The following is a 17,485-nucleotide window of genomic DNA, read 5'->3' as shown; positions in this document are numbered from 1 at the left end:
ATGTTACTACCTATACCTCTTATCACAATTACAGAATTTAAATTATGTACCTCACGTGTTAACATATTTTTGTGACCTGAGATCTAGGTTACAGTTCTTTAATACCCATTGTTAGTTTATTCATTTAGAGTAAATTATCTTTTATGCTATGTCACACTCCATAGATGTCGTAAGTGTTCACTCATTAGGATAACGTAATATGGATTTTGTGTGATAATTGTATATTTCTTGACAATTTACCTTCGTTTTCTTCTCGTTACTGTTACAGAAGCATTTTTATGTTGCTGACAGTGTATAATTCGTATAAAACGGTTCTGTTACTAAAGCAAAAACGTGAGTGTAGTGCTTTCTTAAACAAGCCCAGAGTCTCAATGCATTATGTAACGACGCTGTCCATAAAAGTCTACATAGAAAGCTATTAATTACTGATGTTTATCTCCTTTTTAATAGCAAATTATAATTGTATATTTGGATAGTAAGGACTTGCTATTAGATACCACCAATATTACGCTAAGGATTGCTTGGGTACCGATGCAGATCGATGTTTTGGATGCCATTTTAGTTGTTTTCTATAACTGCTGCTGCCCAACGATGTGACAATAGGGTCGTTAGTCTCTGTTGTTAGATATTGCTTTGCTTTTGCCATTCGTTCATTACACTACCTTTCGTGTAACACTGACAATATGCCCTTGTTTGTTATCGTCTGTTCATGACACTCTCTGTATTTATGAATTGCATTGAAGTCATCTTTATTGTATGTATACACTTCATCATGAGTCAAATTTATGCACAACATATGATCACGTCCTGTATGATGCTCACGTAGCTTTGATTTTTTACTATACAGCTTTGTAAGTACTGCAGCTGATTCTCTCTGCGTACATGCATTATTTTAATTTTTATTTCACTGTGTATACTACGTACTCGTACATATTTCACTTTGCGTTACTTCTAGCCCTCAAGTAATGATACGTGTAATAAGAGAAACCGGTTGAGGAACACACTTACACATCTGAAGATTCAACATGCATTACTTGCAATTAAAGCAGCTTAGTGCATCGTGAGATAGATTTATCCTAAAGTAGACCAGCGTAACAGCCCGTAGACTTTGATAAGTAATATACTCGATAAATAATGGGAATACTAGCCTAAGGTAGCTTGGTGCTCCACATCTAACCTAAAGGAGCAGTCCAGTCGAGGTGTAAGGAAAATTCTTGTACTAGCACTTTTAATTAAATTAAATGACACACTGACCTCTAGTATACAAAGGCCGCCCGACTGCTATTTATCACATAGTAAAAAATCGTCAGCTTTCTATTCATACGTAAGCCTGCAAAACCGGAAACACATTGCGCGGCATTTTTCACCAGAGTGCATAAGGCGTAAAACATTTTAACAGGCATTACAGCTAACAGGCAAACCACTCGCTATTATCCCGTTTGTGACACCGGGAAAAAAAATCTCAACAAAAATTCCAAACACAGTAAAGTCTCATGTGGTGTCACCGCCAGACACCACACTTGTTAGGTGGTAGCATTTAAATCGGCCGCGGTCCGGTAGTATACGTCGGACCCGCGTGTCGCCACTGTCAGTAATTGCAGACCGAGCGCCACCACACGGCAGGTCTAGAGAGACGTACTGGCACTCGCCCCAGTTGTACAGCCGACGTTGCAAGGAACAGTTCACTGGCAAATACGCTCTCATTTGCCGAGACGATAGTTAGCACAGCCTTCAGCTACAATTGCTACGACCTAGCAAGGCGCCATAATCCTTTGCTATATATATTGTGGTTATAACATGTATCATCAAGAGCGATGTTCTACAAATGTGGATTAAAGTTAAGTATTCCAGAAGCTACGTACTTTTCTTTATAGCATTCATTACGTATCCTGTTTCAGACCTCACGCCAGCCTGCGTGAGTTTAAGCGCGTGCCTTTCGGCTTCCTCTCATTGTGTCTAGGCTGTCTTGTCTAGACACAACATCTCACACGATCAGTTCACATGTGGAAATTCTTGAATCACGTTCCTACACAACGCTACAAAAAGTAACTAAAGAACACTCTTGTAGCGATCAGCAGAAAGAAAGAGAATGCACAACCCGGAACTTATAATAGATCAAGTAAGACGAACAGAACAACAGCAATACCATACTACAACGCTGGATCTCTGACATGGACTGCATTCCATACAAACACTTTGCATCAACTTAAACGATAATATTTTTCGCGTGCATAGATGGCTTACATCACCCAGCACTCAAAGTGAGCACTTAGTCTGAGGTGTACGCTCTCCAAATGTTTCCACAAATTTCCGGTCATGGTCGCTGCAACGCAATAGCATTTCTCTTCACTACAAATTTTTTTAGCTAAGCTAATAGTGAACACTTTGCAAAATAGCGAAACAAAAGAGTGGCGGTTACAGCAACAATGGAACAAAATTCAACTACACGCCAGTCATAATTTCTCCCATGAGAGCGTGTCTAGATTGGAAGACCACCACCCACGGAAACGTCTTAATTAAAACAATTAATAGCAGACTTAAGGTAAAACACAAACCAATCAAACTCGACGTAATCGAATAGTGCCCATTCTGTAATCGTGTGTCATGCGGAATTCGCAGTTGCAGAAGCTGCAGATCAAATATGTGGCCCGTGATACCAACTAGTAACTCTTTTCCTTATTGTGCCCAAGCCACGCAACGCTACTTCGGCTATCTGATCAGAAAATGTAACGTGTAGCAGGTGCCAGAGCCGACTGACTGCTCTTCACCAACAAAGTGTACCCCATGTCCCCCAGAGAGGGGCTCATGCTACAATCGAGAGGATAGCTGCTGATCAGCGGCGTCCAAGATCTGCACCAGGAAGCACAAACGCGAATGCAAGTCACTGGAACGGTGGACATGCGGCTCAATGCTGTAACCTATGGAATCAAAGTGTTAGTAGTTCGTTGTTGACTATACGAATGAAAGCTGTCGAGACATTGTTCAGTTCTCTGCATTTGAACAAACAATACTACCAAGTTAAAGGTCCTGATACTACGGACAGCACATCATCAGCGTTATGTACTGAGCTGACAAAAGCGATGAGATACCTCCTAATACCGTTCCAGACGTCATTTTGCCCGCGTAGGGTGCTCTGGATGGCCAAATCAATTGTTCGAATTGTCCAAAATGTTCTCCAAACTAATCCTGAACCACTGTCGCCGGGTGGCATGGTGCATTGTCATCGATAAAAATTCCATCTTCGTTTCGGAACATGACGTCCATGAAAGTCAGCAAATGGCCTCCAAGTAGTCGAAGATAAGCTTTTCCAAACAGTAATCGATTCACTTGGATCAGAGGACTCAGTCTACACAGCCCACGCCATATTGGTGCCACCACTAACTAGCAGAGTGACTTATTGACAACTTGGGTCCATGGCTTTGCGGGGTCTGCACCACTCTCGAACCACGCAGTCAGCTATTAACAACCCGAACTTGGGACTCATTTGACCTGGCCAGGGTTTTCCAGTAGTCTAGGGATGAACCGATATGGCCACGACCCCAGGAGAGACGTTGCAGGCGATATCGTACTGTTAGCAAGGGCACTCGCTTCGGTCAGTCGGTCATTATTGCCAAATTTCAATGTTCTGTGCTAACCAATACGTTCGCCGTACATGCCACATTGATTTCTGAGGTTATTTCACGCAGAGTTCCTTGTCTGTTAGTACCCTCAACACAAACGCCGCTGCATTCGGTCGTTAAATGTAGGCGTTGTCCAGTGTGCAAGGCAGTGCCTGAAATTTGGTATTATCGGCGCACTCTTGATAGGGTGGATCTCGGAATATTGAGCTCCGTAACGATTTCCGAAACAGAATGTCCCATGTATCTAGACCCAACTACCATTCCGCTTTCCGAGTCTGGTAATTTCCGTCTTCCTGTCATAAACACGTTGGAAGCCTTTTCACATGAATCACCTGAGTACAATGGACAGCTCCGCCATAATCGTCATCTTAAGCGAAAGTGCTAGCAGCATCTTAGAAGTCTTCGCCGCCCTGAGTAACACTAGCTGTCGTGCAGATCTCTCTATTGTTCTGCAGCTTTAGAAAGCTCTGATAAATTCCCGCTCTGATTATGGGAGTCTAGCTTAAGGTACGGCATCGCCCTCAGCATTGGACGTACTGGACCCAATACACCACTGTGGGTTTCGGCCTGCTACAGGAGCTTTCCGAATTAGCCCTGTGAACAGCTTATTCGTTGAGGCCGGGGTCCGCGCCGGATCAGGCGCCAACAATTGCTTTTTAATTATGCCGCACATGTTCGTAGTTCACCTGGGCATCCGAATTACCTCCTCCTGTTCCCAAACAGGGTAATCCATCTCCCACAAAGCCTGCAAATGTCAGGAATTGAGATAGGAGTCGTCGTTCGGTCCCTTCTTTCCGAACACGAGTTAAAGATCAAAATGGTTCAAATGGCTCTGAGCACTATGGGACTTAACATCTGTGGTCATCAGTCCCCTAGAACTTAGAACTACTTAAACCTAACTAAACTAAGAACATCACACACACCCAAGACCGAGGCAGGATCGAACCTGCGACCGTAGCAGTCGCGCGGTTCCGGACTGAGCGCCTGGAACCGCTAGACCACCGCGGCCGGCTGTTAAAGATCGTTTGTAGCCTTCTATACATATAATGATGATTCATTGTTGGTGATAATTAGGAAATATTTACACTGATCTTGTGTTCGTGTTCGCAGATTGTCGAAAAATACACAAATACACACAAACACACACCACACACACACACACACACACACACACACGCCAAAATATAAGTACGAGAGTCGTTCAATAAATATTTCCTCACATTTTCTTTATCATAACATATTAATTGTTAAGAGTTAGAATTTGGTGACAATATACATCAACATGTCTTGTCCATGTCCTATTATTCTACGTAGTCTCCATCACGTCCTATGGCCGTACGCCAAAGTTGTGGAACAGCACGTATTCCCTGCTGGTAAAAGCTCTTGACGTAACCGTAGCCATGTTTTCGCAGCATGACTAACACTCTCGTCTTCCAATGCGCATAATTACTCTTTGTAATATTCTGTCTGGTGTGTTGAGGGGACTTCTAGGATCTTCTCCGTGCCGAATAGCTGCACGGAATAATATGGAGATCACTGGAAGAAAGAGATTGAAAATATATTGTATGCTACTCAAGAAAATATATACTGAGCATTTACATCAAAGGTGTGTAAGGAATTTCATTATGTAGGCATTCTCTAATTGGAAATTTGCACGGAGGTGTCGTTTCGTTGGTAATCAGAAGGGAACTTCCGATGAATTGGAAACGAACCTGCAATTATGAAATCCAAGAGCTCGATTATTTAATCGGATAATTAAACTCTATCAAAGCAAACTTTCCGCTTGATCTGAGGTTTCCCGACTGACTACGCATCGCAAGAAAACCAAGACATTTTATTTACACGGGATTGCAGATCGCTTCGAATCATCGAGACTAAGGACAAGGAGATTCATCGTCCGATTCTGATTAAACAAGTGAAGCTTAATTATAACTTTCTTGAGCGACTGTGATGACTGTGATATGGCTGCTTATGAATGAGATCATTAAGAAAATACTAATAACTGACTTTCCTCCTCACCAGCAACCACAATATTTATTAAAATTATAAACTGTAGAGCCATTTGTCGAGATGTGATGCACCGGACGGTGCAAATAATGGTATTCGCACGATTATTGAACGACCTTCGTACATCTCTCTCTCTCTCTCTCTGTCCCCCCCCCCCCCTCTCTCTCTCTCTCTCTCCCTCTCCCTATATATATATATATATATATATATATATATATATATATATATATATATATATATATATATACACGTTCCTCATTTACTCCTAAACCACTGGATCAATTTGGATCATACTACTTATTCTCTGGAAAGAAGTATTATGTGGATAATAATCACCCTAGCTTTCAAGGGGGCGGGAGTGGGAGTGAAAGGGTTGGCAATGCCTGACAGCTTGGCTGTGCTGCATGACTGACTTTTGTGTGGAACATCGGAACGCACTCCAGGGGCTTTCATGCGCAGATGGACTCCTGAGCAGAGATAGGCGGGAGGAGATGATGGACAGAGAGAGTCTGGAGCATGGTATGTACGGATGTACAGAGAGAGGGAGGAGGAGGAGGAGGAGGAGATGGAGAGACACAGAGAGAAGTTCAAAAATGGCTCTGAGCACTATGGGACTTGACATCTATGGTCATCAGTCCCCTAGAACTTAGAACTACTTAAACCTAAGTAACCTAAGGACATCACACAACACCCAGTCATCACGAGGCAGTGAAAATCCCTGACCCCGCCGGGAATCGAACCCGGGAACCCGGGCGTGGGAAGCGAGAACGCTACCGCACGACCACGGGCTGCGGACTAGGGAGAAGTGAGGGAGGACATGGACCGAGAGAGAGAGATGTCGAGGAGATGTGTGCAACGTGTGAAATGCCTCTGTGGGGTACGCAAAGAGATTACTCAAATAGCTGAGGATAGCAAAAATACGCAAAACATTACAAACATAGTGTCGCGAATCGAGCAAAGCAAAAATCTTGTCAACAAAACGTGATGGCAATTAACATTGCTGTTAAGTGTTATAAACCAAACACAGCGACGTTCACTTATTATGAAGACACAAGCAGTTTATGTCTGACTCTTAAACTGCTGAATAAAGCTAAATTTATTTCGAAATATCTCAATCCCAGAACCAATTTAGGCCGGCTGTGATGTACTGTTAATGAAAAAAAGGTTCCTTATTTTCTGTGCGTTTGACGATAGGCAGGTCGAAGCTACGTGGGCAAGTAGCCAGTTACGAAACAACGTTAGCGATGACGGTGGCGCTAGCGTGGCGGCGCTTAACGGATCTAATAATTGCTGCGCTACGTGCGAAATATAGTTAGGAATTAGACTGTATCTCCATTGCAAATCGCGAGCGGAGGCGTCGGCCGTGTTGCGTTGCGGCTGTGCGGACTTTGCCGGGCCGGCGCGGCGGCCCGTTGAATATGTACGGCAAGGTGGCGGAGGCCCAGTTTGCGCTCGTCGTGCTTCCGTGCCCTGCTGGTGGACAGCTGCAACGCCAGAAACGAGGCGCGCCACCTGCAGAGCCCTCAACTTACGTATACAAGCCGAGTGTTGAGAGACAAAATATACAAATTTAGCAGCGCTAACATTTATACATCCAGCAACAAGCATTTTCTATTAATGCCTCGTCGCTGCTATTGCACCCTTACAGCAGTCCACTTCACCATGTACTTTTTTAACAGTCCTCTTCCGCTCTATCGAGGCGCCACTGCACCCAAACAATTCCTTGAGTATCGCACCCAACATCAATGATATAATCCACATGGTAAGTATGGTCCTTCAAAGTATCTATTCACTGGCCAAATTGCATTAGCAATCCGTTCCATATATCTCTTTGACAGCAGAGCCATGTAATCAACGAATCAATCTCGTCTCAATTTTGCCTATCTAGAGAGCCTTCTATAATACCAGCCCCACCTCACCCCGTGAACCTCCCTCTCCTCCCCCATTCCGCACCTACATTAAGCACAGCCTCTTCCGGTTCAGTCAACCCAAACTTCTAAACACATTCCTGTCCCAGCTTCAACACCCATATTTCCTTTTTATGCCCATTATTTCTTTCAGCCCGACATTTTTACCTAGAGTTGGTAATCGAGCCACTGAAAACAACCTGCATTCGAACTACAGCAGCTCCAACTTGAATGCTCTCTCAAAATTACATCAACTCCAGCACCACCTCAGACATCGACCACCGCTTCACGATCATCCGGTTCAAATGATGAAATTTGCACACTTCGAATTTCACGTTCAACTTCGCGGTAATCAATCTGTGCAGGTGATGACTGGATATTTAGGTGCTGCCTGCCCGCTACCTTTAGAGATACGAAGTTTTGTATTGTAGCGACATAGAGGAGAGAATGTCGTTGAAATAACACAGGTTTCGGTGTGGACATAATTATAACAAAGACGTTTATCGCTGTGGCAGAATCTTCTCAGGAAATTTCAAGCGCCAATTTTCTCCTCTGAATGCGATAATATTTTGTTAACACCGACCTACATAGGGAGAAACGATCATAATAATTAAATAAGGAAATCAGAGCCCCGCACGGAAAGATCCAGGTGTCCGTTTTTCCCGCGCGCTGTACGAGATTGGAATAATAGAGAATTCCTCTGTCAGACATTTAAATGTGATATGCAGAGTATCCATGTGTTGTTTCCTGCCTAATCGTTAAGGATGGGTCCCTAGAAAACCTGCTTTCTCGGATCGCAAGACAATTCAAGCAAACCGTATTAATAAGTTTTATCAGAAAAAGAAGTTTGAGAATACTCACCCTCATGAAATACAAATGTGTCGCAAGCAAATAGTGACAGACAAAATAACAATGATCTTCAGTATATGCCATTCCTAAGTAGCTGGTTTTGAAGTGCCTAATCTAGATGCTGCTGTAGAAGTGGTCCCCGACCAGTCGGCGCAGCGATTACGTACTCTTCGCATACAGGTCACTGCCGTCGCGTTAGCGTCCTGGAGAGGGGTCGGCAAGCATGCAATTGGCTGACGCCTTCTTCACAGCCCCATAGACAATCTTGTTCCTGACTGGCGCGCCGGCGCTTGACTTACGTCGTAACACCATGTAGATGTACACTACTGGCCATTAAAATTGCTACGCCAAGAAGAAATGCAGATGATAAACGGGTATTCGTTGGACAACTATGTTATACTACAACTGACCTGCGATTACATTTTCACACAGTTTGAGTGCATAAATCCTGAGAAATCAGTACCCCGATCAACCACCTCTGGCCGTAATAACGGCCTTGATAAGCCTGGGCATTGAGTCAAACAGACCTTGGATGGCGTGTACAGGTACAACTGCCCATGCAGCTTCAACACGATACCACAATTCATCAAGAGTCGTGACTGGCATATTGTGACGAGCCAGTTGCTCGCCCACCATTTGACCAGACGTTTTCAATTGGTGACAGATCTGGAGAAAGTGCTGGCCAGGTCAGCAGTCGGACATTTTCTGTATCCAGAAAGGCCCCTACAGGATCTGCAACATTGCGGTCGTGCATTATCCTGCTGAAATGTAGGGTTTCGCAGGGATCGAATGAAGGGCGATGTCGACAAACACGGATGCGACCATCAAGACGCTGTAAACAGAACCTGGATTCATCCGAAAAAATGACGATTTTCCATTCGTGCGCCAAGGTTCGTCGTAGAGTACACCATCGCAGGCGCTCCTGTCTGTGATGCAGCGTCAGGGGTAACCGCAGCTATGGTCTCCGAGCTGATACTCCATGCTGCTGCAAATGTCATCGAACTATTCGTGCAGATGGTTGTTGTCTTGCAAACGTCCCCATCTGTTGACTCAGGGATCGAGACGTGGCTGCACGATCCGTTACAGCCATGCGGATAAGATGAATGTCATCTCGACTGCTAGTGATACGAGGCTGTTGGTATCCAGCACTGGGTTCCGTATTACTCCCCTGAATCCATCGATTCCATATTCTGCTAACAGTCATTGGATCTTGACCCACGCGATAAACCGCAATCGCGGTAGGCTACAATCCGACCTTTATCAAAGTCGGAAAGGTGATGGTAAGCATTTCTCCTCCTTACACGAGGCATTACAACAACGTTTCACCAGGCAACGCCGGTCAACTGCTGTTTTTGTGTGAGAAATCGGTTGGAGACTTTCCTCATGTCAGCACGTTGTATGTGTCGCCACTTGCGCCAACCTTGTGTGAATGCTCTGAAAAGCTAATCTTTTGCATGTCATAGCATCTTCTTCCTGTCGGTTAAATTTAGCGTCTGTAGCACGTCATCTTCGTGGTGTAGCAATTTTAATGGCCAGTAGTGTAGATGTAAAAGGAACAAAGAGGAAAACCGAAGCGAAACGAAATACAACAATAAAAAGAATTCACACTATTATATTGTGAATGGCCTTCCACTCCTTCCATTGTCTTACTGGGGGAGGCTTTGCTCGCTTGCTACTGTGCGCAGTAATCACCTTCTGCCTAGTAACCTAACTATAGCTAATCGCTTTACTTTCAATCTCGTCAATACTTTTGGAGTTTCTGAAGGCCCTAATTTGATTACTTCCCAACTGTTTGTAAATACACTTACTCCTCTATCTCACCAACTGCCCTTAGCACCTGGCACGTAGACTACATACAACAAACGCAACTTGTCAACAATAGCACAATATATCATTCACAGTTACATCACCCATTGACATCCAAAGATTCCATAATTGATGGCATGTCAGAAAACGGTAATTTTCGTTGTAATTATGAATGAAAAGCACCGTCCGGTTCACTAATTTTATTAATTGTGGACAGTTCCTGTCTGACTAGCAAATCACCTATAGATCTAACGTTGCAACGTGTAATTCGTCTGAAAATGATGATCTGAAAATGATTTGCTAGTGAGATCCATACACAACATCATACATACAAAATAGGGACCCAGCCTGCATTTCTCGTGCCTTACCAAATGATTCCTATCCATTCTTCCTAAAAATCGAAAGACCATTTCCTAGAATGGAATCTTTCAAATAGGCTACTGTCTTGAGCCCTGGAAAAACCTGTCGTACCCTGTATTGGCTTGTAAGGCGTACCCAGGAGTACAACAGACTCGGATAACAATTTAATAATAGTGAAGAGTAGATTAAAGTTGAGGAGAGTCGGCTGGAAGAATTAGTGTGGAAGGAAATGGAGTACTGAACTACCGAGGAACGATGAGACGCGTTTGAAGTTCGCTGAAGATGTGTATACAGGCATAACGGATGCCACAATAGACAGTTCAGTTGAAGAAGGGCAGACATCTCTAATGACAATTGTCACAGATGCTGGACGGTCAAACATAAGTACAAGGAAGGTAACTGAGAAGAAACCTTGGGCATACTTCAAGTGATCTATGAAAGATGGAAGTACAAAAACGTTCAGCGGAGGACAGGAATAGAGTAATATAAAGCACTTAGGAATGAAATAAATAGGTATCCAAGTGCAATGGCTGCAAGAAAAGTGTTAAGATATCGGACAGAAAAGATCGTCTGGTGGATTGACTAAGAATATAGAAAAGTCAAATCAACTTTAGGAAAAATTGAAAGCAATAGTTAAATGGGGAACGAGATCAGATAGGTGGAAAGAGACCATTGAAGGCAACTATGAAAGACAGTACATGTCTGATAACAAGGTAGAAGCAGAAATGGACGAGACACAGGACGCAATATTACAGTAGAATTTAAAGTGCTCTGGAATAACTGAGATCGAATTATTCAGAAAGGATAGGAAACACTCCATTGCAATTACACAGTCACTGGGGAAAGTGGCAACCAAATGACTAGTTGGTGTGTAGAATCTGTGAGACAGGCGGCATACCATCAGACTATTGGAAAATATCATTCACAGTATTTTGAAGACAACAAGGACAGTTATACGCAAGAACTATTGCACTATTAGTTTAACAGCTCACTCATCCAGGCTGCTGATAACAATAATAAAGAGAAGAATAGAAAAGAAAATTAAGGATATGGTAGATGACGACTAGTTTCGCTATAGGAAAAGTAAAGGCACCAGAGAGACGGTTCTGACATTGCTCTTGATAATTGAACCAAGGCCGAAGAAAAGGTAAAGACACATTCATAGGATCTGTCGACAAGCAGAAAATATTCGACAACATTAAATGGTGCAAGACGTTCGAAATTGAAAAATAAAAGGTACAGGAAAATACTACTGCTATACAATATGTACAGGAACCATGAAGGAACAATAAGGTTGGAAGACCAAGAATGAAGTACTCGGTTTGGAAATGGAGCAAGGCAAGGATGCAGTATTTCACCCCTGCTGTTAAATCTCTACGTCGAAGAAGCTGTGGCTGGTATAAAAAGAAGCACTGAAGAGTAGAACTAAGACTAACGGTGAAATACTATCAAGATTCTCAGGTGGCGTTGCTCTCCTCATTGGCACTGAAGAGTAATTACGAGAGCAATTGATTGCTCTTGATTGTAATGTCTGATGAAAACCGAATATTTATTGAAAGTAATCTGGAAAAAGATAAAAGTAATGAAAAGTAGCAGAAATGAGAACAGAGAGAAAATTGACACCAAAACTGTTACTAAGGAGACAAAGTTAAGGAAATCTGCTACCTTGAAAGCAAAATAACCGAGGACGGACTAAGCAAAGTGGATATATAAAACAGACTAGCACAGGCCAAGAGGGAATTCTTAGCCAAGAAAATTCTAGTGGTACCGTACGTAGGTCATAATCTGAGGAACAACTTTCTGACAGTATACCTACTGAGGACAGTGTTGTGTGGCAGTGAATCATGGACTGTAGAAAGGCCGGAGTGAACTGTAGTGCTGCTCCGCAGTCTTCGAGCCGAAGCTGCTGGTGCTTAGCAAAAGTAATAGGAAGTAGTGATAAAGCCACCTTAAAGCGCTGCGTTAGCAGCCGCCACGCGATAGCCACCAGTATGGTGACGCGTGGGTCACAGTAACAGACAAGGAGAGGACTGCGGGGCAAGGGTAGCCAATCACAGCAGTGAACAGCGCCGCACAGTGGTAATCGTGTAGTGAGTGAGGCAGCATCACTACACCAGTGTAAGCCACTTCTTCTGGGATACTACGTACATGGCTATAGCGAAACAAATGCAGGTCACAGTGGTACAAATATGCCTGGATTTTGAGGCAGGGGGTCACTTATTAACGCTGGAAAGTAGCTGCATCACCACAACGATAGGAAGGACAGCGAAACGCTGGGAGCTGCCAGCAGCAGCTATGGCTTCGAGACTGGTCTGCGCTTGGCACCGGCACCAAGTCCTTCATGGGACTTAGAGCCACAGCCCCGCCGACCTGCAGTCCATGCCTGCTGCCACCGACGCTGAGTTCCTATTGGGTCTTGGCGCCACAGCACCAGTCACCGTCTAACAGCGTGCTGTAGCCTGAGCACAGCCAGCTTCACGTACTGCCGTGGTGATGAACGGAGAGATGGGCCGCGAGCGCTCCATGACACCAGAGAAAGAGGCACGTCGGCGAAAGCAGCACACCACTGATATAAATGACCATGGCCTGTAAAGGCTGCAGACCGACCACGGGCCTTCCATCAACATCACGGGGCGCTGGCTCGGCAACCATGGCGGAAGCCACCGTCCATACGTCAGTGCCAGCCGGAAAGAACAGAGGGAATTAGAATTATATTAATACCGTCAGCTGCTCACGGGCGTTGACATACATCAACGGGGACAGGTGAAAATGTGTGCCTCGACCGGGACTCGAACCCGGGATCTCCTGCTTACATGGCTGACGCTCTATCCATCTGAGCCACCGAGGGCACAGAGGATAGTGCGACTGCAAGGGCTATTTCGGGCACATCTCCCGCGAGACCCACATTCTCACCTTGTATATCCACACACTACGACCGTAGTGTCCCACACCAACACACTCATTACTCGTGGAAGACATTCTTCCCAAGTCCCGTAAGAGTTGAGGAATATGTGTGTATCCGCACAGAAGAAGAAGGTCATGACCGGTATTGCCAGAACTATATATTTATATGGATATGGTGTCCGTTCTTTCAGACAGACGGAGGCGTGGTTGCCTCGCTACATCGTGTACTAGTGTTAATAAAAATCATTTCTTGAAATAAGGCAGATTCCATATCAAAATCTGTTTTATTTACACGAAATGATGTATTCCGCCCCTTTGGAGCATCATCAGATTGCCGTAAAAGTTAATGTGGAAAACTAAAATGTGTCCATGCTCCATATGTGGGCGTTAAAGGACGAATGTTTGTCTTCCACATTAATTCTTACGGCTATCTGATGATGCCCAAAATAGCTGAATGCATCATTTCTTGTAAATAAAAGAGATTTTGCAATCGAGACTGCCTTATTTCAGGGAATTCATGAACACTTGGTGTATCAGACGCCCAGCATGAAGTGGCACACAGCATGGAATGGAATTAATTTTATTTAATGAAAATCATTATTAGCTACCAACAGTGTTTACACTAGATCCACCAGCCCACCACACACTGTCGGACTCCTTAAGAGGAGAATCTAAGCTTCTGATATGTGATGGTACAGAAGAATGTTGAGAATTAGATGCACTGATAAGATAAGGAATGAGGATGTTGCCTGCTTAATTGGGGAAGAAAGGAATGTATAAGACATCAGGAAATAGCCTCCATGGTACTAAAGGGAGTTGTAGAAGGCAAAAACTGTAGGGGAAGACAGGAATTGGAATAAATATAGCAAATGATTGAGTACGGATTAAGCAAATGCTAATCTAAGATAAAAAGTTTGGTGCAGGAGAGATATTCTTGGCAGATCGCATCACACTATAACACTAACTTCGTTAAATGTCACTCTTCCCTAACTACGGAATATTAAGTCCTGTCACGGGAAAAGCCACGTTTAACACTAAGCTACCATGACACAAGATAATGTCACCCTCTGAGATGATTTTGGAAATTTGACAGGCTGTTTGTGTAACGGATAAGGGTATCGGACTGTAATTTAGAGTATACTGCAATTAACAGGAAAACTAAACAGGCTCTAACATTGCGGTTTAATGAAAGTAGTAAAATGCATATGTGAATGAAAAACGAATGGTCGCCAGCCTAATTAGGTACATCAATTTGGAAATAAAAGTTTAAGAAAATTGAATATAAGTTATTGAAGTTACTTTCATTAATATTTCCCTTTAGAATTGTTCACAGGATACCAACGGACACTGGGCTCTCTGAGTTGTGGGTAGCAGTAGTTTCCAATAACTCGTTCGAAACTCACACTAATAAAAGCTACACTCAAATGTTGTTATTTGGATCAGTGCTGAAACGTTCCTGCCAGAAGTGCAGAACAAAAATCGGCCAGGAGGGGCTTCAGACTTGACTGACATATGAATACCACAATTAAAATAAATAATACCACAATCACACTGTTTATAATGCCATTTATAGAAATAGATCAGATTTCCTTAGTAGTAATAACAGTCCAGTTATCTTTTTAATATATGAAGAATATGATGGGGTCCCATAAGCTGATATTGTATCACTGGTCAAACTCTATGATTATTTCAGTAGCAAAATTCACTTCAACTAAATTTAATTCTTGGCTTCACTTAGAATAGTTTATGTTTTTACTCTTTTCAAGGCAAATTACTCAATATTGAGCTGAATTAACTTGAAAAATTCGTTCATGATAATAATCAAAGCTAAATGATGTTTCAAATGGGTATAACTTATTTTCCTTTTTTCATCACCTGTGAAGCAGTTACTTTAGACAGTAACATCTACACAGTCTGGCACTGAATTTTTGCAAAACGATACTTTGAAATACATTGAGAGTATTTTAGTAAAATTTTAAACTCCCTTCACTTTTAATAATCCTTGCACAGCTGACAAACATAAATAAACAATAATAGTGCATTTGAAATGGGATACTTGGTTTTATAAACACATAGCAGGGGATCCTGCATAGGTTCATGATCAGGATGAAAGTTGTGGTTCTAATCACAGGTTTATAGCACTAGGATTATTATTAAATCACTCTCACTAATTAACTGGTTCATGCTCTGATACATATCTGTATGCATGAAGATGGTGGAGCACTGGCGAAGTATTGGTGGGTAGCGACGTGGCGGCTAACTGTACTCACGGCTTTTGATGTTGAAATGCTATATACAATTTCTCCTTGGCTACGGATTTTTAATGTGTTAGAGCCATTCCTTATTGCCGAGAGTACCATTCTACAGCCAAATCCACATCCCAGGCACAATTCTTTGCTAAGCGGCTTCCTATTGCCTCCATTGTTCTCTGAAAACTACCTGTAACAGATAATTCGTAAGTCCACTGATGATTGAAATATGCCGTATGGTTCAAATGGCTCTGAGCACTATGGGACTTAACTTCTAAGGTCACCAGTCCCCTAGAACTTAGAACTACTTTAACCTAACTAACCTAAGGACCACACACATGCATGATCGAGCCAGGATTCGAACCTGCGACCGTAGCAGTGGTGTGGTTCCAGACTGTAGGGCCTAGAACCGCTCGGCCACTCCGGCCGGCTAAATATGCCGTATCGGAGAGGAAAAATTATCTAACCTCTTTGCGAATGTACTCGTTGGAACTGGTATCACTAACTAAAACGCAATTTTAGCAACAATGACAGCCAGAGCGTAATGCACATCTAAAACAAACGAGAAAGTATATGTTCAGTGAACCATTCAAAGAGACAGCAGTGTCACATCTCAGTTCAGAAATAGAAATATTTGACTCTGGGTCTGACTACTAAGATGAACTCTGACTGAAATTCGGACGAATAATTGGTCAAGTACTGGAGGAATAGGTACCAAATCGAACAGTTCTGATGGAGGACCGTCTGTATTATACAGTCCTCGTAAAAGAGTAGCGACAGGGTAGCAGCAATATACACAGTGGTCCAGGAAACATTTATATCTTTATTAAACTTACACACTACAATCTTATACTACAGGTAAATAATTTCGGATACAAAAGCTTGTCTAACAGACCCATCCCATATAGGTACAGTATGTATGGTTCAGTCAGAAAATAAGAACAGGTCTCCAGAAGAAACTGAGAAATAACAATCAATTACTGAACAATAGGTATAAAAAAACGATATGCCTATAGTTTGGCTGCCTGAAGATCAGTTGTGAAGCAATCCTCGACTACCGTAGCAGACCTGTCACAAACTCCAAATAAAGAAGTGTAAAATGTAAAGATCAGTGGTGCCATAGTCGTGGTTGGCACATAAACAGAAATTATGGGTAGCAAAGCCGAAGCAGAAAGGCTGAACTCCCCATTCAAATTATTCTTTACATGGGATCATCCAGGAAGCGGATTTAGGTTTGGATGAAAACTCATAGACAGATGTGCAAGTAACTTAGGGAGTGCCCACAGGGATAAGTTGGTAAACCTACTGTTAATGTCGTGCAATAGTGGCCTGGCAGTACCCTCAACTTTTTTGCAGATGATGCCTTCATCTAAAACGAATTTCTATCTGAAAACCCTGGACAGATTTTAATTCAGATCTTTATGACGCGTCAAAATACTATAGTATTGCAAAATATTAATGAGTCACAACAGAAAATTGTGAACTAACGTATATCCCTGGATGAAACATGAAGTAGGCTAATTAGATAGGTTCACTTGTGAGTCGCAAACTTTCATTCATTGGTAAGATATTGTGAAAATGCTATCAAAATCCTAGGAAGACTGCTTACAAAACTCTCCTGCAAACAATCCTAGAATATTGTTCAACACTTACTATACAGAACTAACATGGGTTACTGAAGAAAGGAGTACAAAAAAAGGTGCCATAAAATAGGTCTGGTTTGTTTGATCCACAGGAAGACGTAAATAAATAAAAATATATATCTGGAATGGCAAACTCTTGA

The 17,485-nt window shown here is 42.8% G+C and overlaps 1 non-coding gene across 1 annotated transcript; it reads right to left on the bottom strand.

Moving 5' to 3' along the window:
• Positions 1 to 13,323: 13,323 nt before the first annotated feature.
• On the bottom strand, positions 13,324 to 13,398 carry Trnat-ugu (transfer RNA threonine (anticodon UGU)). The gene has a single exon. It is a non-coding gene; the product is annotated as a tRNA-Thr (tRNA).
• Between the last annotated feature and the right edge of the window lie 4,087 nt (positions 13,399 to 17,485).

The sequence above is a fragment of the Schistocerca serialis genome, chromosome 6, assembly GCF_023864345.2.
Source record: "Schistocerca serialis cubense isolate TAMUIC-IGC-003099 chromosome 6, iqSchSeri2.2, whole genome shotgun sequence".
Lineage (NCBI taxonomy): Eukaryota > Metazoa > Arthropoda > Insecta > Orthoptera > Acrididae > Schistocerca > Schistocerca serialis.
The sequence above is the reverse complement of the archived record's forward strand: the minus strand, read 5'-3'. Positions and strand labels throughout refer to the sequence as shown.